The sequence below is a fragment of the Solanum dulcamara genome, chromosome 1, assembly GCF_947179165.1.
Source record: "Solanum dulcamara chromosome 1, daSolDulc1.2, whole genome shotgun sequence".
In the NCBI taxonomy this organism is placed as follows: Eukaryota; Viridiplantae; Streptophyta; class Magnoliopsida; order Solanales; family Solanaceae; genus Solanum; species Solanum dulcamara.
The window spans coordinates 16627965-16648261 of record NC_077237.1 but is presented as its reverse complement, the minus strand read 5'-3'; the positions used below and the strand labels follow the sequence as shown (position 1 = coordinate 16648261).

At 37.0% G+C, this 20297-nt stretch overlaps 1 long non-coding RNA gene across 3 annotated transcripts; it reads left to right on the top strand.

Moving 5' to 3' along the window:
• The first annotated feature begins 234 nt into the window (after positions 1 to 234).
• LOC129902717 (uncharacterized) lies at positions 235 to 19917 on the top strand. Of its 3 annotated transcripts, XR_008770147.1 has the most exons (5): positions 235 to 564; positions 1840 to 2039; positions 10493 to 10538; positions 13181 to 13245; positions 13981 to 14397. It is a non-coding gene; the product is annotated as an uncharacterized LOC129902717 (long non-coding RNA). The 3 variants fall into 3 exon arrangements; XR_008770150.1 differs by lacking the exons at positions 10493 to 10538; positions 13981 to 14397 and adding an exon at positions 19674 to 19917 and having other exon boundaries at positions 236 to 564; XR_008770148.1 differs by lacking the exon at positions 10493 to 10538 and having other exon boundaries at positions 236 to 564; positions 13981 to 14396.
• The last annotated feature ends 380 nt before the right edge of the window (positions 19918 to 20297 follow it).

Below are 20297 nucleotides of genomic sequence, written 5' to 3'. Positions count from 1 at the left end.
TAAAAAATAGGTGCAAATTAATTTTTTTTTGACTTATAAGCTGTTTTCAACTTATAAACTCTTAAAATAATTTCACCCAAATAAACCAGCTATTTATTGAGGCTTATTTTAAGTACAATAATTTTAAATTGACTAACCAAACACTTAAAAAACTAAAAACAATTTATAAGTGAATTCAAAACGTCTTTGTGAAACAAACTCCTTACTTTGGGTTATTATTTTTTTTTGTTTTAACCAAACTGGCCATTGGGCATATTTTATTAATAAACAAATATGTACAAGATAAAAGGCCACAACGACCCCACTGAAAAGGAAACAATATGAGAAAGACAAAACAAAATAAAAGTAAAAGAAGAGAAAGGGTCAGTAGCATTTGAGCAAGAAGAGCCAGAAGCTTCTTCATCAACCTGCCATGGCCGATCCTTCAATTGAGCTATGGCGTTTCAGTTTTTTTTTCTTTGCTGTGACCGTTGCGTTGCGTGATTGAATTGGCTCCACAAAGCAGCTCAACACTGATTAAGCTCAAATCTGCTCAACACCAATTAATCTCACCAATTAGCTCAGGTGTGTGATTAAACCAGCCTATCACTTTCTTTGTTATTGATCTGGACCTTTATGTGTTGATCATCTGTTAATTTATTAAAAATCACCTTCCTCGTCTCATAAATGTAAGTCAACTTCAAGATAATCCATTTCACCTAATTCACCTTATTATTAGACGGCAAACCAGCATCCACGGCAAAACAAACCAGAAACTAGTAATACTAAACAAATCAGCATCCAGCAAAGTACTAATTAATTAGTTCAAATAACAATATTTGGCAAGGCAAATGCATATTCAAGAATCTATATAAACCAGTATCTCCAAAGAAATACATACACCATTAATTGCCTACATCTTAGTTGAAAGTATCTGTTTAATCTTCTCTGTGAGCTATTAATGAACGAAAACAATGCAGAAAAATTCACCGTCTGGAGAAGGCCGCGCCACCGTGGTGGTGATGGAGGAGACCGCGCCGCCGTGGTGGTGCCGTAGAAGATGCGCCGGTGGCTGTGAGTGAAAAGAGAGAAGCGCCGCTAGGGCTTATGAGGGGAAAGACACGCTTTTCATCAGTTTATTTAGTATAAGTTATGTTTAAATAAACATATTTTGAAAATTTTATTGACTAAAACAAACTAACTTTTATGTATAAAGTGTTTTTAGAACTTTGAAGTGCTGAAAGTTATTTTTATAAATAAGCAGTTGAGTGTTTGGATAAAAGTGAGAAAAATGGTGTGAATTTTAGGGTTAAAAGAATAAAAATGATAATTTAAAAATTTAGTTAAAATATAAGAGATATAAAAGTAATTTACATGGTCAAAGAAAATGACTTTAAACACTTAAAAAAAAGGTTAGGAATCCTAACTTTTCATTTTTTGACTGACTTTAAGAATTTTATGGCTTAAAGTTAACATTAGACAAACACGTTCAAAAGCTAAAAAAAGGTTTTAAGTTAATTTTGATCAACTTAAAGCCCATCCAAACGGGCTCCTCATGAGGTCTCTACAATTAATTTTTTTTTTAACAAATAGGGACCTTGTGAGGTCGCATTTTTAAGTCAAATTTATATCACCGAATTTGACTAATAAAAGAGACCTCGTCTTCTAGAAAAAAATACAAAAAAAAATTTGATGCGGATATCGACCTTATGAGATCTTTTTTTAGCGACCTTTTTTGAGGTCTCTTTTTTTATGTCTCTTTTTGCAGTTTTTTTTAGTAGTGTTGGTGCATATTATGTTTCATGTGTCTTTGTTAAGGAAGTTTGTTGCTGATCCTAGCTCTATTGTTCCTTTGGACAGCATTGGTGTGAAAGAGAGCCTATCATATGAGGAGGTTCCGGTTGAGATTCTAGATCGCCAAATTAGAAGGTTGATGAATAAGGAAATAGCCTCGTTTAAGGTGTTATGGAGTAACCAAGAGGTTGAATGTGGTATATGGGAAGCCAAAGCTGATATCATATCATGATATCCTCATCTTTTTCCTTCTGTTCCTAGTTGAGGTATTGAGTTCCTTCATTACTCACTCTTTCAAATCCATGTGTTTCAGTCATTCTAATGTTTTCATATGTATTCATGTTCATGAAATGAGTTTTAAAGCCATATTTTAACTTGGGATTGAGTATTTCATGTGCTTATGCATTCTTGAGGTGTTTTGCATTCATGTTGGGTTGCTATGTATCTTTCTTATTCCACTCATGCTAGTTTGAGCCACATTTGAGGAAAAATGTTTCCAAGAGGAGATATTGTAAGACTCCGAAAGTTGGAAAGTCAAAAAAAAAGAAGTTTAAGAGAGTTTTCCAAAAAATTACAACTTCTGGAACTAGGTGGTCCTACACGGAGCCCTTCACGAGCATAGAGAGCAACCGTGAGGGTGCACTGGTAAATGGGAAATTAGGAGGCAAGGACCATGGTGTCACTGCCCAATTTTTCAAGTCATGATGACACTTACTATATCCCTCCAATAGGTAAGCCTAACCCATAGGCCGGAGCTAGAGACAATGGGCTATCGCGCAGAAGCAAAGAATGCTGAAGATAACAATAAGAATAACAAATAAGAGAAAGATAGAGAATAATCAATACACAAATAAATCCCACTACCTGGTATCAGTCGGTAGTTGAGCTCTAGTCAAAATAAGAGTGCAAGCTCTTACAAAATAAGATATAAGTACAGACTGTCTCAGAAAATAAAATAAAGACTAGTCATATCCAATGCATAGGGATATAGGCAACTCTGAACGCCAGGAGCTCACCCAGTCTCTAAATTACAAGAGTTGCTCCGCATGAGATTCAAATTGGCAACGAGAATCCGTACTATAATCTGTAGGGTGCAAAAGTGTAGTATGAGGATCAACAAGTGGCACTCAGTAGGCATAGGCCGACTAAGCTCCAATGATAACAAAAGCATAAAAGGAATGTAAGACAGGAGCATATACCACAAGTAATAACAAACAACAGGAAACTCATAATAAGGAACAAGGTGGAAGCAACGAAAGAGAATAAAAGAAGTATGTAAAAGAGGCAAGATATGATCCTGGATGTGCTAGCCCATCAACCTATACATAACCAAACTCTGCTACAGGAGACAACTAGCTAACAACATGCAAATAGAACCACAAACAACACGTAAAAGCTAAGAACACTATCCTAAAACAAACCCTTCATAAAAGAATCAAATAGCAAGGAACAAGGACAGTATCTACCTTCAAACAAAAGAACCACTCTTTGTACTGCTACAAGTAAACAAGTAGTCAACCAAGACCTTATCGAGCTCCTATGTGCCCAGAAGGTACATAATCACAAACTAAACCCGTATGCCCCCCCATAAGACCAACAAGTACACACCACAACTAATTATATTGGTGATAGGCAACGCATATAAATGAGAATAATGCAATAAAATCAGTAGTGTCGTGGTACCAAGATATATATGTACCTCTCAATCCCGGCCAGCGAGGTAAGACCCATGTTGCACCTCCCTCTTCCTGTTCAGTGGGACACATGGACAGAAGAATCCATGAGGTACTCGGGAGTGTCAATGTATACCTGTCTGGTCTCGATCCAGGATATTCCGCTCCATCAGTGTGGCTGGAGATCATCAATATCAACCAATAGCATGAAAAAGGTCTGCTTTCTCTTTGATCGATCAAGTAAAAAGGGGAGTACATGCCATGAGCCAAATCTGGGTCATGATGGCGCCTACTATAAACCCTGAGTAGGCAAGCCAAACCCAAATCAAGCGAAAGTAAAATCTCATCCTAATTAAATAATTTATAGCATAAGAAGGCGGAAGCAAGAAAAATATAACAAAAGGAATCGGGTCAAGGTATAGATATGTAAATACGATACAAAATATACAAAAAGGCCCGAAAGTAACCAAAAGAAATGAAGAACTGACACTAGAACAAATTCCGAATAATATGTATAAATATACAATACAAATCTAACTGTCTAAAATACAAAATACAAGTCGAAACAAAAGAGGGAATGTAGAAAGACTTTGAACTCCAGGAGCTCACTATAATCCAAATCTGGCACCGCTATGGATAATCAGGCGCGCACTGGGTGGCTCGAACTGGGAGCTATATCAAAAAGATGCAGAAATGCAGTATGAGTACAAAAACATGGGGTACCCAGTAGGCATCATAGGCCGACTGAGCTTAGAAAGAATAAATATAAAATAAGCAGCACGATGATACTAATACAATAAGAGAATAACACAAACTACAAATATGATGAAAGAGGGCACGGGAATAATAATACTGTTGTCAAGTAAATCCAACCAATCATGTAAGTACATCAATAATCCCAACCGATAAAATACCCAAGGAATGCTCAAATGTAAACTTGTAGCAAAGGTTCACTATCCTCAGAAATATCATGAAGCGCTCAGAATTCACTCCTTGAGCTTCCCAATAATAGTAATAATATTAGTAACCTGAACATATATCATGGGCCACCCAGAATTCACACATCGACCTTCTCAATAATAGTAATAATAATAATAACCCGAGATATGTATCAACGGGTCGCCTAGAATTCACGCCTCGAGCTTCCTAATAAGAAATTCCATAATTAAAATATCATCGGTATTTTCTTTAAAACATTACACTTATTCATCAATCAAAAGTCTTGATATCACCATTTTATTCTTTAAAAAAGGGTTCTTAACATCGGCGAGGCAAATCAATAAAAATAGTATGCCATAATCATGTATCACTCAAGTTGAGTAAAAGTCCCGTCAAAGGTGCCAAATCACAAACCTAAGACTTCGGTGTATCGAAAATACGGCCTCGGGCCCAACAATTCAATATCAAAAGCAAAAAAGATATAGGCATACACCGAAAGCACATCATCCGGCAACCAAACCAAGCAAGTCAAGCAAACGACAATATATCAACTAGGCTAAGGATCCAACGACTAAAGCCCCAAACTAATCTCTAAAGATGATCATCGACTCCCAACTCCTCAATGAACTATCAACACCTAAATCACCAACCTAATCATGCGTTACTATTTAAAATATACCAATTCTAACCAAGTCAAGTCTAACAAGAGTAAGTCATAGCCTATCTCACAGCCAAAACCGCACCCGAACCTCTAAACTTGAGTCTTTCCTTTCCGGGCCTCCTTCGAATGATGCCACTCTATCAGATTATCGAAGAACACATCAAAAAAGACCAACGATACCCATATTGCAATAATTACAAACGAAACTAAAATCGACTCAAAATTCGACATTGGAACCCGTGCATGAAATCGAAAAACCAACTCTATCCCAAGGTCCCAAAAAACTCAAGGAACTTATGCCCCAAAAATGGGCACATTCTGAGCACGCCAGAGCTCAAACAATCCAATCAAATTCAAGCCCTAGAATACTTTAAAAATGCAAGAAATAATTAAATTTACGCGAAACTTACAAGGTTTTTAAGATGGAAAAAGGTCTCGGAATGTCTCCGCAAGAATTCCTAACATACCAGAACAAAAATGATCAAAAATGGCGAAGAATTTCTCTCCAAATCACTCTTTTTCTAAGTCCCAAAATAAAACTTAGACTGCTGAAAATGGGCATTTAATTCGCTGGATACAATGATTTTATTCATCGCGATCGCGAGCTAGGTCTCGTGATCGCGACAGTCAATCAAACGATCATGATGTATAGGGTCTCAGACTTTCGCGATCGCGTACCCCTAGGTCGCAAACGTGAAGAGTAAAAGTTTCTACACAGCAGTTCAGCTTATGGGGGTACGGAATTCATTCGAACGCATACGGACTATGCTACCTAACTAGAAACGGCAGTCTAGACTCAATGGAATTGATGGATTTCCCAACGGAGATCGTTGAAATGTTGACCAAAGTCAACACTTTCTAAAGAAAGCTTCTAAAATGCACAAACGGCCAAAAACTCATTCCGAGCACCTCAAAAACCGAACCAAAGGTCGTTCTAGACCAAACTTGGTATTTCGAAGCTAACCGCGCTGACAGAATTTTCATCCAAGAGCGTTAACTTAAAATATTGACCAAAGTCAAACTTGGCCAAACTTTAAAGTTAAAACGGCAAAACGACCTAAACTCAAAACAAAAACTCCAAAACCTAAACCAACCTTCCTTTTAGACAAAATGGACCTTTTGGAACTGATGGAACCGTTGAAATTCTCATACGACTCCCGAATCTCTAGATGTTAACTGAGGTCAACTCTTTCAAACCTTAAGCCTCAACAATGGCCAAACTATCTAAAAACTCAACTGGACACCTTGGGAAGTGTTTCACCCATCCCGACATCATATATGAGCTATAAAAGAGTTATGGGAAGGGGTAAAATGGTAAAAATATGCAAAAGCATGAAAATGACCTTGGAGGTCATTACAGTACATACTAAATTCCTCTAATAGTTCCAAGTAGAAAAGGAGCACATTCTCGATGCCTCATAAATTTTCATAATCAGTTTATCAAAAAGATCCAAGTGGTATGAATCCCGTTAAAAGATAAGTATAGTAGTAAAAAGGGAAATAACCCTATTTTCTCAAAAAGATAATCAAACCAATGCATGCCCGAGATTGTACCACGAAACACGTGTAAATGAGCAACTAATGTAATGCATGCCATCACTGTCATCCAAACAACTCAAGCCAAAAGCAACACAATATATACAGTAAGTACCTCACTCTTAGAGTATAAAAACTAGCCTGGAATCCAGCTAATCTTCGATCAAGGCTCGGGCCCAAAATACACCAACCATCTCAACAACAAAAGTATAATATGTGCACATCTCTACTCAGACAATGAAATATATTGTAAAGAGTCAACAAAATAAAGGGTGACTTACAAACCTCAGCATCTACCTGAAGGTAGAATTCAAAGGACCAAAACACCGCTAACTCCATCATATGGCAATAATGTGCATTGAAGGATCCAAGGTCTAATCATAAGATAAGGATTTCATCACAATCATAGGCCTAAATAGGCCCAAACCTCACAAATACCAACACAACCTCATGGTCCCCACACTAGCTAAGGCCACCAAACCAAAGAAATCCTCATCGGAAGCAGCTATAGTAGCGAGAACCACCAAGACTCATCAAAGGTACTAAACATACCGGGTGCTATAAACCATCAACTATCAACCCAAGAGAGGCTAACAACCGTAGACTAAGGAAAAATCTAGAAATTTCCAACCAAAACTAAGGCCCTCACAATACTAAACTAGCCTAAGACTCATACGGAAATCAAGAAATAAGGATAAGGAAAGGAAATTCTAAATCCACCACATACAATCCTAACTCACATGAAAAGTATGATAAACAATATCTTATGAAGCACAATTTAAAACAAGTAGACCATAGCCTACCTCAAAGCAGAGCACATGTGCTCCAAAGTCCATTAATCCAAAGCTTTCCACCTCTAAATCACATCATATTGCTGTCACACTAGATAAATATCGATCACCTTATCAATACGAATGCTTTTACACCAAAATCGCATTTTTAGAGACAGATCCAAAATTAGATCTAAGACGGGATTGTGGGATCCACACTGAGAATTTCAAAATATACTCCTTAAAAATGTCCTAAATAGGTCCAGGAATTAGTGCCTTAAAAATGAGCACAAACCGAGCTTGAAATCTAACTAAAAACGTTCAAGAACAAAATCATCATTAAAGCCCCAAAACTAAAGCTTGGGCAGCTCCTATCGGGCAGACATTAGCTCCACACGATGCTCTCTGCACTTCCCTGAATGCTCCAATACGTAGCTATGCTAATTTTGGACCAACCACACTTCGAATAGCCTAAATCAGACTTGAAACAAGAGAGAAAAGAGAGTTTGAAATTGGGACAAAAAACTGAATTTTGGGTCTTAAAATAACCCTCAAGTGTCGCAAAAGCGAACTCACAGGCCGCTTAAGCGACCACCTCAAGAGAGGCGGGCCTCGCTTAAGAGAAGGCCTTGTCTCTTTAGAGACCACCAATCGCTTTAGCGAAACCCGCCCAGGGGCCATGGTCTCTTTAGCGAGACCCTTGTCACTTTAGCGATGACACCAGGAACTGCTGCAACAATGACTTTGGCAAAGTCCAAAATTCTCCGATAGGGTGCCCTATATTCATTCGAAACCCCGAGTGGTAAAACAAACTCTACTACCCCACAAAAATCAATGTTCCAAACTCAACGACGCACTCAGAATTTCCATCCTAGGTCGTCTCAACAAAAAGTATGTCCCACAACCAAGCACCATTTAAAGCCAAAATCCACAATGAGGCTCGAAATGAGACTGGAAGCCTTGGGAACCGCAAAAAAGGTCATTCTAGACCAAAATCGATGTTCCAGAGCTAACCACACTAAATAAATTTCAATTTGAGCACGTTTATCATGAAAGTTGATCAAAGTAAAACTTAGGCTAAAGCTTAAAGGCTAAAATGCCTAATGGCTCAACCTCGCACTGAAAGGCTCAGGACTTGAGCTGAACATGCTACTAGCCCAAAATGACTATTACGGAGCTAATGAAATCATAAGAATTTCATTTTAAGGCCTTCTTCCTAGATTTTTGACCGGAGTCAATCATTCAAACTCCAAAAGCTCCAAAAGTGGGAAACAGGCACAAAACCCAAAAGAACGATCATGCGACTTAACTGTCAGTGCCAGCAACTCATAAATAACTTAAGGTTTCTACCAAAAAACTCTAATTGCTAAAAAAATTAATAGAGATGGAAATGACCAGAAGGGTAATTACACACAGAGGGCTCCATGGCTTATGGTACTCACCACGAACTGTGAAGCCAACAGTGATTGTAAACCCCCAGGACCCTAAGTTCCTTTGAGGACCATAATAGGTACCATGGTCCATGGTGCCTTTGAAGGACCATGGTTCCCACCGTGGTGACAACACTCTCCCAACTCAGACTCACCTCCATCACCATGACCCGTGGTGAGCTTCATAGGTCATGGTGTCCCTCCGTCTAGGTGACATCGTGCAGTTAAGTTAAGGGTTGTTTTTGTATTTTCCTATTATTATTATAATGTATCTAGACATTTTTGGGGATTTATGTTACACCCTATACTTTGGTACCTTAGAACGCTTCTTAAGCTTCTTAAGTTTTTGGGAAGGCTCATAAGTTTCTTAGAAGTCGTCATGTGAGTCGGATAATCTATAACGTATCAAAAAAATCTAAGAAGGGGAGAATGTGATACCCCATAGTAGGGAAGGTTGGAAATAGGGTTATGAGAAGTCGAAAGGAGTTGGAGGCCAAGTAATGTATCGTAGGACTCAACTTACTTGCGTAAGCCACCAACTTGGGTGTCTTACATACTTAAGCTACTGGAGTGCATGTCGAGTTTGCATAGCAAGGATTTCATAGGTTCTTAAAGTGAGACGAGGTTGCGAACCCACGGAAGAAGCGAAAGGAGGCATAGCACATACTCAAAAGTAAGTAGGTGATGCACCTACTTGGAAGTAAGCAGGTGATGCACCTACTTGGACCAAGTAGGTGACACACCTACTTGGGATGGGTCCCACATGATACGTGGAAACCTTGGAGAGGTTGCATGGTTGAGGTGGCCCAATGAAAGCTTGACACGTGTCACCTTTAGGGGATGACAAGTGTCACCTCCTAAGGGAAAATATATGTATGTTATTTGATGACTAAGTCATCATATTAAGTCTTTTACCACTTAGAAAATAAGAGAGAGTTGAAATAAAACCCGAAGAGCTAATAAAGGGGAGCTACGGGTTTGAGCAAAGAAAGCAAGGAAGGGTAATGAGCAGGCCACTACTTTTTAGTCGCGTTAGAAAGCTTTCGAGGCAAGTTTTGGCAAGCTTTGGCCAATTTTGGGTAAGGTAAGGGTTTTTATTTTAATTTGGAGTTTATGGTGTGGTTATGTAATGTATTACACGTCTTATATGTGGCTGGAAGTATAAAAATTGCACAAGGATGCTTGGCGTTAGAGACAAACTAAACTAAGGTCGTTATAGTTAAATCGAAGTTGAGTAGTGTGTTGTGGTTGTTGTGCTGCACTTGCAGGTGGTTTGATTGTGTGTTGTAGGGATGGAAAGTGTTCTAAAAGGGGTGTATATGCTTTTGGTTGCAGCCACACGACTCTCCGTTTCGTAGGGTTAAAGGTTTTACAAAATAGAGACTAAACACCGATTTTGGTATCGTAGTTTTGAATGAGTTGTTTGGAGTTTGTATCTTGTAATGTTGAAGTGAATTACTTATATATGTGTTGCAGGTTGTTGGTGTTGGTTGGCTGTGGTAATTAGGGATGTAATTGGAAGTTCGGATAGGGCATGTTATAGGGGAGGTGCTGCCCAATTTCCGTTAACTCCTTAACTAACTAAGGAACTAGTAATGAACTAGTCTAAGGAAATGGATAAGGGATTGGTTCCTATAGGTAAGGGGTGGTAGAATTACAAACTGGGAAGTCGAAGGTCACTAACCTTAGAATTACTTTCATGTTAAATAGGTTCAAGAGACGACGAGACGAACGTATTAAGAGTTATTCGTAAGAGGTATGTAAAGCTAATGTTTCCTTCGTTTGGCATATTTTTGGCACAGGTATGTAAAGCTTATTCTTTCTCTTGCCATGATTTGGCATAAGTATGTAAAGCTAATCTTTCTTTTGGCATGGTTTTTAAAAAACAAATATATGACTTTTATATGATTCCAAGGAAGTTCCTGTACCTAGAGCCACTAGGATGGCCAATTTCTTGATTTCCAAAAGATATTTTATTACGCTTGGATACGAGTATATGATTCCAGAAGTTCTATTTTGATATAATCCATAGCGGCTTTCAAAAGGTACTTGATATGACTCTTATCTTCATTTTGAACGATAGCTTATTTTAATTATTCCATTTGACTTATGTTGAGTAGAATTCAAAGGAAAATTTTTGCTACGCTTCCAAATATTAAACGACTATTATTTTAATTATTTCACTGAGCCCCATAATATATTTTGAAATATGGAAATGATTTCAGAAATACTATTTTGACATAGACCATTGTGACATCTGAAAGACATGCACATGATTATCACTCAATTTCTCTTATATGACTTGTCATCGGAGTTATGCTCCCGAGTCTCTAGAAATATTTTATATTTTATATTGCATTTAGTTTCTCACTACTCCACTCGTAGATGCCTTAATGCTTCTTTCACTGAGCCCGGGTCAGGATTTGTTATCATGCGTACTTCTCTGCTGTAACATCTCCTAAAAAACGTTGTATACGATGTTTCAATTCTCGCCTAAAAATGATACAGCCTCTGTATTTTGGGCATAACTTTTTATAGTATTGCCCAAATTGGGTGATTCAAATTTCTGAGTAACCACAAGATCATTATCTACAACTTTTGTTAGACCATAATTTAAGTTTCAGAGGTTAAGTAGGTCAAATAAATTAATTATTGTAAGACAGTGTGCTGTGACAAAATGGAGTGTTTGTAGAAGAAAATTCATATCTCACTGTAGGATGCTCCAAATTGGTTGATTCTTGAACGATATGAAACTATACTTCTATATCTACAATTTTTATGAGACACTAAATCCTAATAATGAATTTATCTTGTTCAAAAGCAGCTCCGAAAAGGAGTATTCTGTCAAAGATAACTCATTTCACCTACCATGGAAAAATCTAGATACATTTGACATCACTCATGACATAAATTGTCCTCCAATTAACATCATCCATGACATCATAATTTTCCATTAAATTTTTAGATTTTTCTTTATAATTATTTTATTTATTGTTAGGTCCCTCTTTCCCACCTATAAATACCCACCTTATTTTCTCATTTTATTCATTAAGCTTTCTCAAGAAAATCTTCTCTCTATACACTTGTTTACACATTCTCAAATATAGTTTTAGTTCTTAGTAGTGAAGAAATACTATTTTGGTGATTCATATACTCCGGGTAGTACACAAAATATTTCGGCGAGGAGAAAAGCTAGGACTCAAGAGTGTTCATTAAGTCTTTCGGTTCCGACTAAAGCTTCGGATTCCAGGTATGTAAGGCTTCAATGAGAGTATTCCTTCCACTCTCATGCCTAAAGTATTTTAATTATATGATAAATTATGTTTATTTTCTTTAAGCTTTACTCTAAGTTATGTGGGTGTTTATCCATGGGTTCTTCCACCCATGTAGTCCAAAAACTCTTTCAATTAAGTCTCTTGATTTCAAGTAATATTTTCTTATGGTAATTCTTATTTTTACTTAATAGTATGAATTGTGGTTAAATTAATGATTATTGATCTATTTTGATGTAATATAATTTCATATGTATGAATTGATGGTTTGCAAGTAATTCCTCTATTTATTTATTTAAAGGTTCTTGAAATTCATGGTGGGTTGTTTAAAACGTGATTTTTAATTAATGAATTTTAAAGTATTTATGTATATTTATTTACATACATATTTGCAACTTGAAGTGATTTGAACCCACCTAGTCTTACTATGTTTTTAATAAAATTTGACTTGAAAGCTTTAACTCCAAATAAATGTTTATAAAAGCAATATCTATGATCAAAAGGGAGTCTTATGAAATGAAAAAATGATAAAATGATATGAATGATGGATTCTTTATGCAATAAAGATAATTCTTGCATATTTGAATTTTCAAATGTTTTAATAAGCTATTCTATCGAATATGATGTTTGAATTCTCAAGTTATATGCTATGAATATTTTGAAGTATTAAACTATTCCGTGGGATTGACTCAGCACTAAATGAGGCATTGAGGTGGGATATGGTAAGAGAATTCTAGTAGCAACCCCTTGTCTCATTAATTATGTGCCAACATAGGAGCCCTTGTAGGTTTAGGCTAATGGATCCATTAATAGCCCTTAAAGCTAAAGTTAAAGAAATGAATGAAGTTGACGGAGTTCTACCTGGCAAGTAGTCTCTCCGGCCAACATAGGGGGTTATGTTGGATTCCATGTAATAGCTCGCATGGTCTTAAATATCGGTTATGGTTATTTTTCCACAAAATGAATATTTTAAAGGATATCTATATGATTTATTATGCATGCATTACATTATGTTCCATATTAAATAAATGTTATAATGTTTCCTCAATGTTCATTCATCCTTACATACTTAGTACATTCAAAGTACTAACGCATACTCTTTTGCCTGCATGATATCACCATGTAGGGACTAGTGCTCCTCCTCATTCTCCTCCACGTGACTAGTTGAGATTTCGTTGAAGACTACTTTTGGTGAGTTCCTATGTTCCGGAAACAATACTCTTTTATCTTTCTAGCTTATGATATGTTAAGATATTTTACTATGACATTTCTTCTATTATGATTGAGGGTGAGCTAGGGACTTGTCTTAGCCCTGTTAAATCTAATAGTTAGAGGTATGATTGGACATATATAAGTTGAAGATTTACTATTATGATTTCCGCTTGTTTATTTATCATCATTACCTATAAAAGGCTAAAAGAATGCTAAGAGGCTTGTTTGAGATACTTTCGGGTTCCTCATTCGCCACGTCACGCCTAGGCCCTAGGCTTGGGTCGTGACATCTGCATTATTCGTCGTGCCCCAACCTTAGGGGGCAGGTACGACCTGTACATGGGATTTGTGGAGTTATGATGTGCCATGTACATATATGATATGATATGATCTGATATGACCATATGATATGATATGATCTGTTACGGAGATATTTTCTACACTGGAGTTATGATGTGCTGTGGCACCAGTGACGGGGCGGCGACCACGATTTGTTCACCGAGTCCCATAATGGGGCTGGATATGGCATATGTTTTCTGCATACATTGTCTGTGGTTATGAAAAGCATTTTGGTATTTTGGATATTTTACTCATTTTTGCACCTTCTGTTCTGGTAATGGCTTTACTTATTACAGTCCATGCTTTACATACTTGGTACATTGTCCATACTGACTCCTTTCTTCGGGGGGGGGGGGCTGTATTACATGCCCGCAGGTACAGACGCTCGGTTTGCTGATCCGCTCGCCTAAGACATCCACCTTGTTGGTTGGCAGTGCTTCTTTGTCCGGAGCCCTATTTTGATACTAGCTTTTCTGTTGTACATTTGTACATGTTGGTTAAGGGTATGACGGGGCCCTGTCCCGTCATATGACTAGGCTATCATTCTGTAGAGGTCTGTAGACTTGTGATGTAGGTTATGTATATATGTTTTGGGCTTTGTGTTCCGTGATGGCCTTAACGACCTTCTTGTGCTATATTTGTTCTCATGCGCTCTCTAACGAACCCTTTTTGACTTCTACTTTTGTCTATTCTGCTAACACGTTAAGTGGGGCTAAGGGTACGTATGGGTTTCCAACTCGGGCACCAGTCACGGCCTAAGGAGTTGGGTCGTGACAATTTATTTCTGGCATATAACTAATTCCTAGCACTCCTAAACCATCATTCTTCCAAATCACAAGATCAAACCTCTTAAATCTCTCTATTTTTTCTCCAAGGCAAGGACTAGGTCAAAACCTTCAAGCTTCCATTAGAGGAATTTAATTCAAGCTTTCTAAGTCCAGGAATGTGGGAATGCATCCATGGATCCCTTCAATCCATGGAGTCCCAAGGTTTTCTCCCTAATTCTATGTTAATTTCAATTCCAATGCTCTCAAATCTTAAGTTTTGGTCAAATTGCATATGGGTCAACTCAATTATATTCTTATTCATTGATAATAGTCTATTCATGCATGATTTCAATTTAACTACATGTTTTAAAGGTATTTTTCAAAGACCCATGTATTGTGTTATCAATTTCAAGTATGATTTATGGATTTATAATCATGAAGTTTATAATTTCTCATCTACGATTTATGAAAGTTATGTTTTATGATTCAACTATGTTTTTTAGTATAAAAACCATGAATTGTTAAAGATTTTATTACAATATGCAAGTTATGATGATTTAGATGCTTAGAAAGGTAAGTATCCCCAAGTTGAAGTTATGATCATGGTTTTCAAGGAGATACTCTTATGTTGCCTAATGCCTATTATTTAGTTCTAGAAGCTAACCGCCATAAGGTCACCCTTCGAGTCTCACTTCCAGCGTAGGAGGCCAAGCATTCTGCCAGATGTCCTGGCCAGACTCTGCCATCTCTGTCTGTTCGCTTCCAGAGGTGATTAAGTGGTCATTATCTGGGTGAAGGGATGGACTGGGGGGCATTAGTAAAAGGCCTAATCAATCTTAGGTCCTTCTCTAGTTTTGCCTCCTTTGCCCCTTTTCTCTTTTCTCTTCTTTTAGAAGCTGTCTGTGAACCAAACCATGATAGGTACAATCTAACCAATTTATCACCTCTATTAGATCGTGCCCTTACAAGTTTTTGTAATACTGCAGGTATAATTTTAGGGATACCACACCTGGTCAAGGATAGTATTTCCCAACTGTCGATCGACGTGACAATCATGCCTGCTTGACAAAGTCTTTTTCATTCAGTCTCCCAATAAACAAAAAAGGATTTCTGGTGACACAAATGCTGTATTTTCATGATATTGGATTGATTTTTTTACCTTTCCTAATAACTATGTTTATGTATCTCATTGGTATTAACTTAGAACCGAGCAAACTTCGTCGAGAAAACCCTAGTAGCAACCATTAGTTTCTAAACTACGTGCCACCGAAGGTTTTGCCCTTATGGCTTAGCTAGTGGATCCACATGTAGCTCATCCTGGGAAGACAGTCATAGAAACGAAGCCTAATTCCTCCATATTTAGGGCAGTCAAACCAACTCCTATATGAGCTCCCGACAGTTTATTCAGGACGACGTACTATGATACTTTCCATTTTGTCGAGCATTATGTTATACTTATGATATGAAATTTACCTTGGCAAGTAGCCTCTCTCTTTGTGGTGTGGGAGTTACATCGGATTCTATGTTATAGCTCACATGGTCTTACATGTCGGTTAAGGTCAATATCCCACATATGTTTATGTTATGTCCTACAAGATTTATGATAATATTTTATGATGCATTGACCACATGTTTATGATCTTTAAATGTTTTTAAGGTTTTACTCACGTTTTATAATATTGGTCATTCATTCCATGTTCATATTGATTATGTCCTATTTTTATTGTTCATGCATTCTTCTCACTTAGTGTATTCCATTTACTAATGCAAACTTTTTGCGTACATTGTATTATAATATAAGGTCGGACGATCATCATGCACCTCCTATTCATGAGTACAGTTGAGCTTGTTACTTCTATTATTGGTGAGTCCTCATGTTTTGAGGACATGATGGTCTATTTTTTCTCATGTTCTTATGAATTTTCTTACATATATGGGGTGAGCTATGAGCTTGTCTTATGCCCTATTCTAGAATAGTAGCGGCATGTTGGATGTCTTGGAGTCTATGTTGTTTTTTCTTTTCATGTTGAGACTTATTTCTGCTTCTATGTTTAAGTCTTACTGCTTTAATTACCTTATGTATGCTCATGAATGATATTCTAAGAAGCTTGATTAGAGTCCTTTAAAATTCTAATCGACGTGTCACACCTAGGGCATAGTTTGGGTTATGAAAACTTGAATATGGACTTCATCACAGTTTTTCCTCGTACCCAAATGGGCAACATGTTTCCATTTGGGTTGTTATTAATTAAATGACAAGTGGACTCATTTTCTTTCCATTAAGACTTCCTATTGGGTCAAGGATTATGCTAGGCTTTGCACTCTTGAGTTTATTAGGCTTCATGGTGTTCTGTTATCTATAATTTCGGATTGAGGTACTCAATTTACGTATCAGTTTTAGAGATCTTTCTGAATATGTTTTTGTACCCAAGTTAAGATGAGCATAACTTTTCATCCACAAACCAATGGTCAAGACGAATGTACGATTCAAACCTTGAAAGGTATGTTGAGAGATTGTGTCATTAACTTTAAGGTTAATTGGTATGATCACTTTCCATTGATCAAGTTTGCATAAGACAATAGTTACCATTCGAGTATTCAAATGGCTCTATTTGAAGATTTATTTGGAAGAAGGTTTAGGTCTCCTATTGGTTGGTTTGAAATTGGTGAAGTTGCATTAATAGGTCCCAAGTTGGAGCATGAGACTATGGATAAGGTTAGACTCATTAGAGAAAGGTAAAAGACTACACAAAGCCGACAAAAGTCCTCCTCAGATGAAAGAAGAATGGAACTTGAATTTGAAGGTAATGGTTGGGTTCACTTGAAGATTTCACCTATGAAGGATGTGATGCGATTTGGTAAAAAGGGGAAGCTTAGTCCTTGGTATGTAGGCCCATATCAAATTTTGAGGTGTTATGGCAAGGTGGCATATGAATTGGAGTTGCCTTCGGAGTTGGCATCGGTGCATCCGGTGTTTCATGTTTAATTGTTAGAGAAATGTGTTGGTGACTCTAACTCTATTGTGCCGTTAGAGAAAGTTGGAGTAAATAAGAGTTTATCCAATGAGGAAGTCTCGGTTGAGATTCTAGATCGGTAAGTTTGACGGTTAAGAAATAAGGAAGTTGCATCTGCTCAAGTATTGTGGAGAAACCAAGAGATTGAAGGTTCTACATGGGAGTCCGAAGCCGATATGATGTCATGATATCATTGTCTTTTTCCTTCTATTCCAAGTTGAGATATTAAGTTCCTCACGAATTCCTTAGTTCAAGATTTTCTATGCTCTCATATGCATGTTCATGAAATTGATTTTAAGTCATGTTTTAGCTTGGGATTGAATATTCCATGTTTTATATATTTTACTATGTTATTTCATTCATATTGGGCTTCTATGTCTCTTCTCCTACTTATTTCATAGTAGTTGAGTCTCATTTGAGGATGAATTTCCTCAAGGGGGAGATATTGTGAGGCCCTGAAAGTTGAAAAGTCAAAATGTAGAGTTTGAAATAGGAATTTTGAGGAAATATTAAGCTGAGGCTCGCCAAATATAATTAACGACTCGCTAAATATCCTTGGCGACTCACAAAAGGGCCATTAAGCTCGCCCAAAGTTCCTAAAAAATATGATCCAAAGAAGAAAAGTTTGGCGAGTAAGAGTTGGGTTTGGTGACTTGCCAAACGGACTTTGCGAGTTCGGTACCCTCGCCAAAATGTTAAAAATTTTTTGCTTAGAGTATAAAGAGAATTGGTGAAGAAAGATAAGCTCACCGAACAGGGTCGGCAGGCTTAGCTACCTCGCCTAATTAATCAGTAAAGTTGGTAGGAAAAAGAAAGAAAGTTGGCGAGGTGAGGAAGGAAACGTAACTAACCAAATGGGTCAGCGAGCCAGCTCTATCTCGCCAAAGTTGTCAGAGGATCCTGATCAGATTTTGGGGAAGAGTTGGCGTGTAAAGCCACGAGATCGACGACTCACTGATTGGATTGGTGAGCTTGATCAATCTCGCCAATATGGATCCGTCAATTTAAATGAGTGTAATTTTGTCAATTCCAATTTATTTAATCCCTAAGTTATGTTGTTTTAAGCGTATTTTTAAGACCTATAACTACTTAAACCCTTCAAATTTCCCCCATTCCTTCTCCAATCACTCAACACCAAATTATCTCTCTAAAATACTCTCCCAAGGATCAATCTTCAAGTCATGCTAGGGATCCAAGATTCAAGTCTTCTTTTTCAAGTTTTTAGCTTGATCTTTATCAAGGAATGTAGGAAATTAATCCACGGATCCTTTCCATCCATGGAGTCCAAATGTTTCTCTCTTTTTCAATCAATTTCAACTCAATGATTTTATGATTTTGATCAAATTACGTTGGGTCAATTTAATTATAATTTATTTCAATGTCAATGATATATTCAAGTCTAATTGCATGTTTTCAATTGAGTTTTCATGGACCCATGCATTATGTTATTTTCAATTATAAAATTATGAAAGTTGATCATAGATTTTATGAATGATTTATGGATGATTATCAAGGACTTTTGAATGACTGATGAAAGAAAAGAATGATATTGTCAATGATGTTTCAAGTAAGTATCTATGGTTGTGAAAGGATTTCACACACACTCATGTTAAAGGTGAATTTTTTTTTCACCTACTCACAGATTCATAAAGATGAAAGGTCTTCGCATTCTTCTATGAATCATCACGTTAAAGAGCTATTCTTATGACTATTTATGATGTGGATTGATATTTATTATTGTCTTTCCTAATGATGTTATTGACTATGATTTATGACTTCCGTTGGGATATTCACTAAGCACCGAGAGGAAATTTGAAGTGGGGTTTATTCCAGAAACTCAAGGAGCGGCCCAAGAGAACTCTAGTAGAAACCTCTAGTCCCAAACTACGTGCCCTCATAGATTTTCCTTAATGACCTACCTAATGGGTCCACGAAACTCAAGTTTAAGATGTTCTCGCGGAGCCTACCTTGACAAGTAGTCTCTCTCTTTTTGGTGTAGGAGTAACACCTGATTTCATGTTATAGCTTGTATGGTCTTATATGTCGGTTAAAGGTTATATCCCACAAGCGAACTATGTTTTCTTATGAGCCCTTATGATTTCAAATGATGCACTGACCACATGTTTTGACTTATGATTTCAAATCTCATGCTTTTAAATGATTGTTTGTCTTGCATCGCATGTTTTATGATCATCATACTATCATGTCTACATCATGCATATTTATCACATGTGTAGTATATTTTATGTACTAACATATCTTTTGTCGATATTATATCATAATATAGGGTCCGACGATCATCACGCTCACCCTCCCACTCATGGCTAGATCTTAAGTACTATTCCCGAGTTGGTGAGTCCTAATGTTTTGAGGATGTGACATTTATGACTTTCTTTCATGTTCAATTATGATTTTTTACTCCTTATGTTGGTGCGCTAGGAAAATGTCCTACGCCCCATCTAAACTAATAGAGGCATATTTTAGACTATCATGAGTTTGTAGCTCTGATTATTTAGAAATGTTGCTTTGAGCTTTCCTCTTATTTGAGGTGCTAGTTTGAGACTTATCTTCCGCTTTATTATTTATAAGGCTTGGTTGGATTACCTCAGTATTCTAACCATCGTGTCATGCCTAGGGCCTAGCTTGAATCATGACAACATGCATGCACACTATTCAAGAATTACTATTTATTAGGTCTACATCGTTAATTTCTCATGGTTCCCACAATCTTAGTTGTGGTAGCTACTGATAATTGTTTGATCACGATTTATGATACATCGATTAAAAAATATTATGAACTTATAATATGAATGTTCAAAATCTAAAATCTTGAATTGAATTGCAAAGTAAAAAATGAAAGATCAATGTATAATTAAAATCCCAAGAATTCAATAATTAAAGCAAAAGTAGT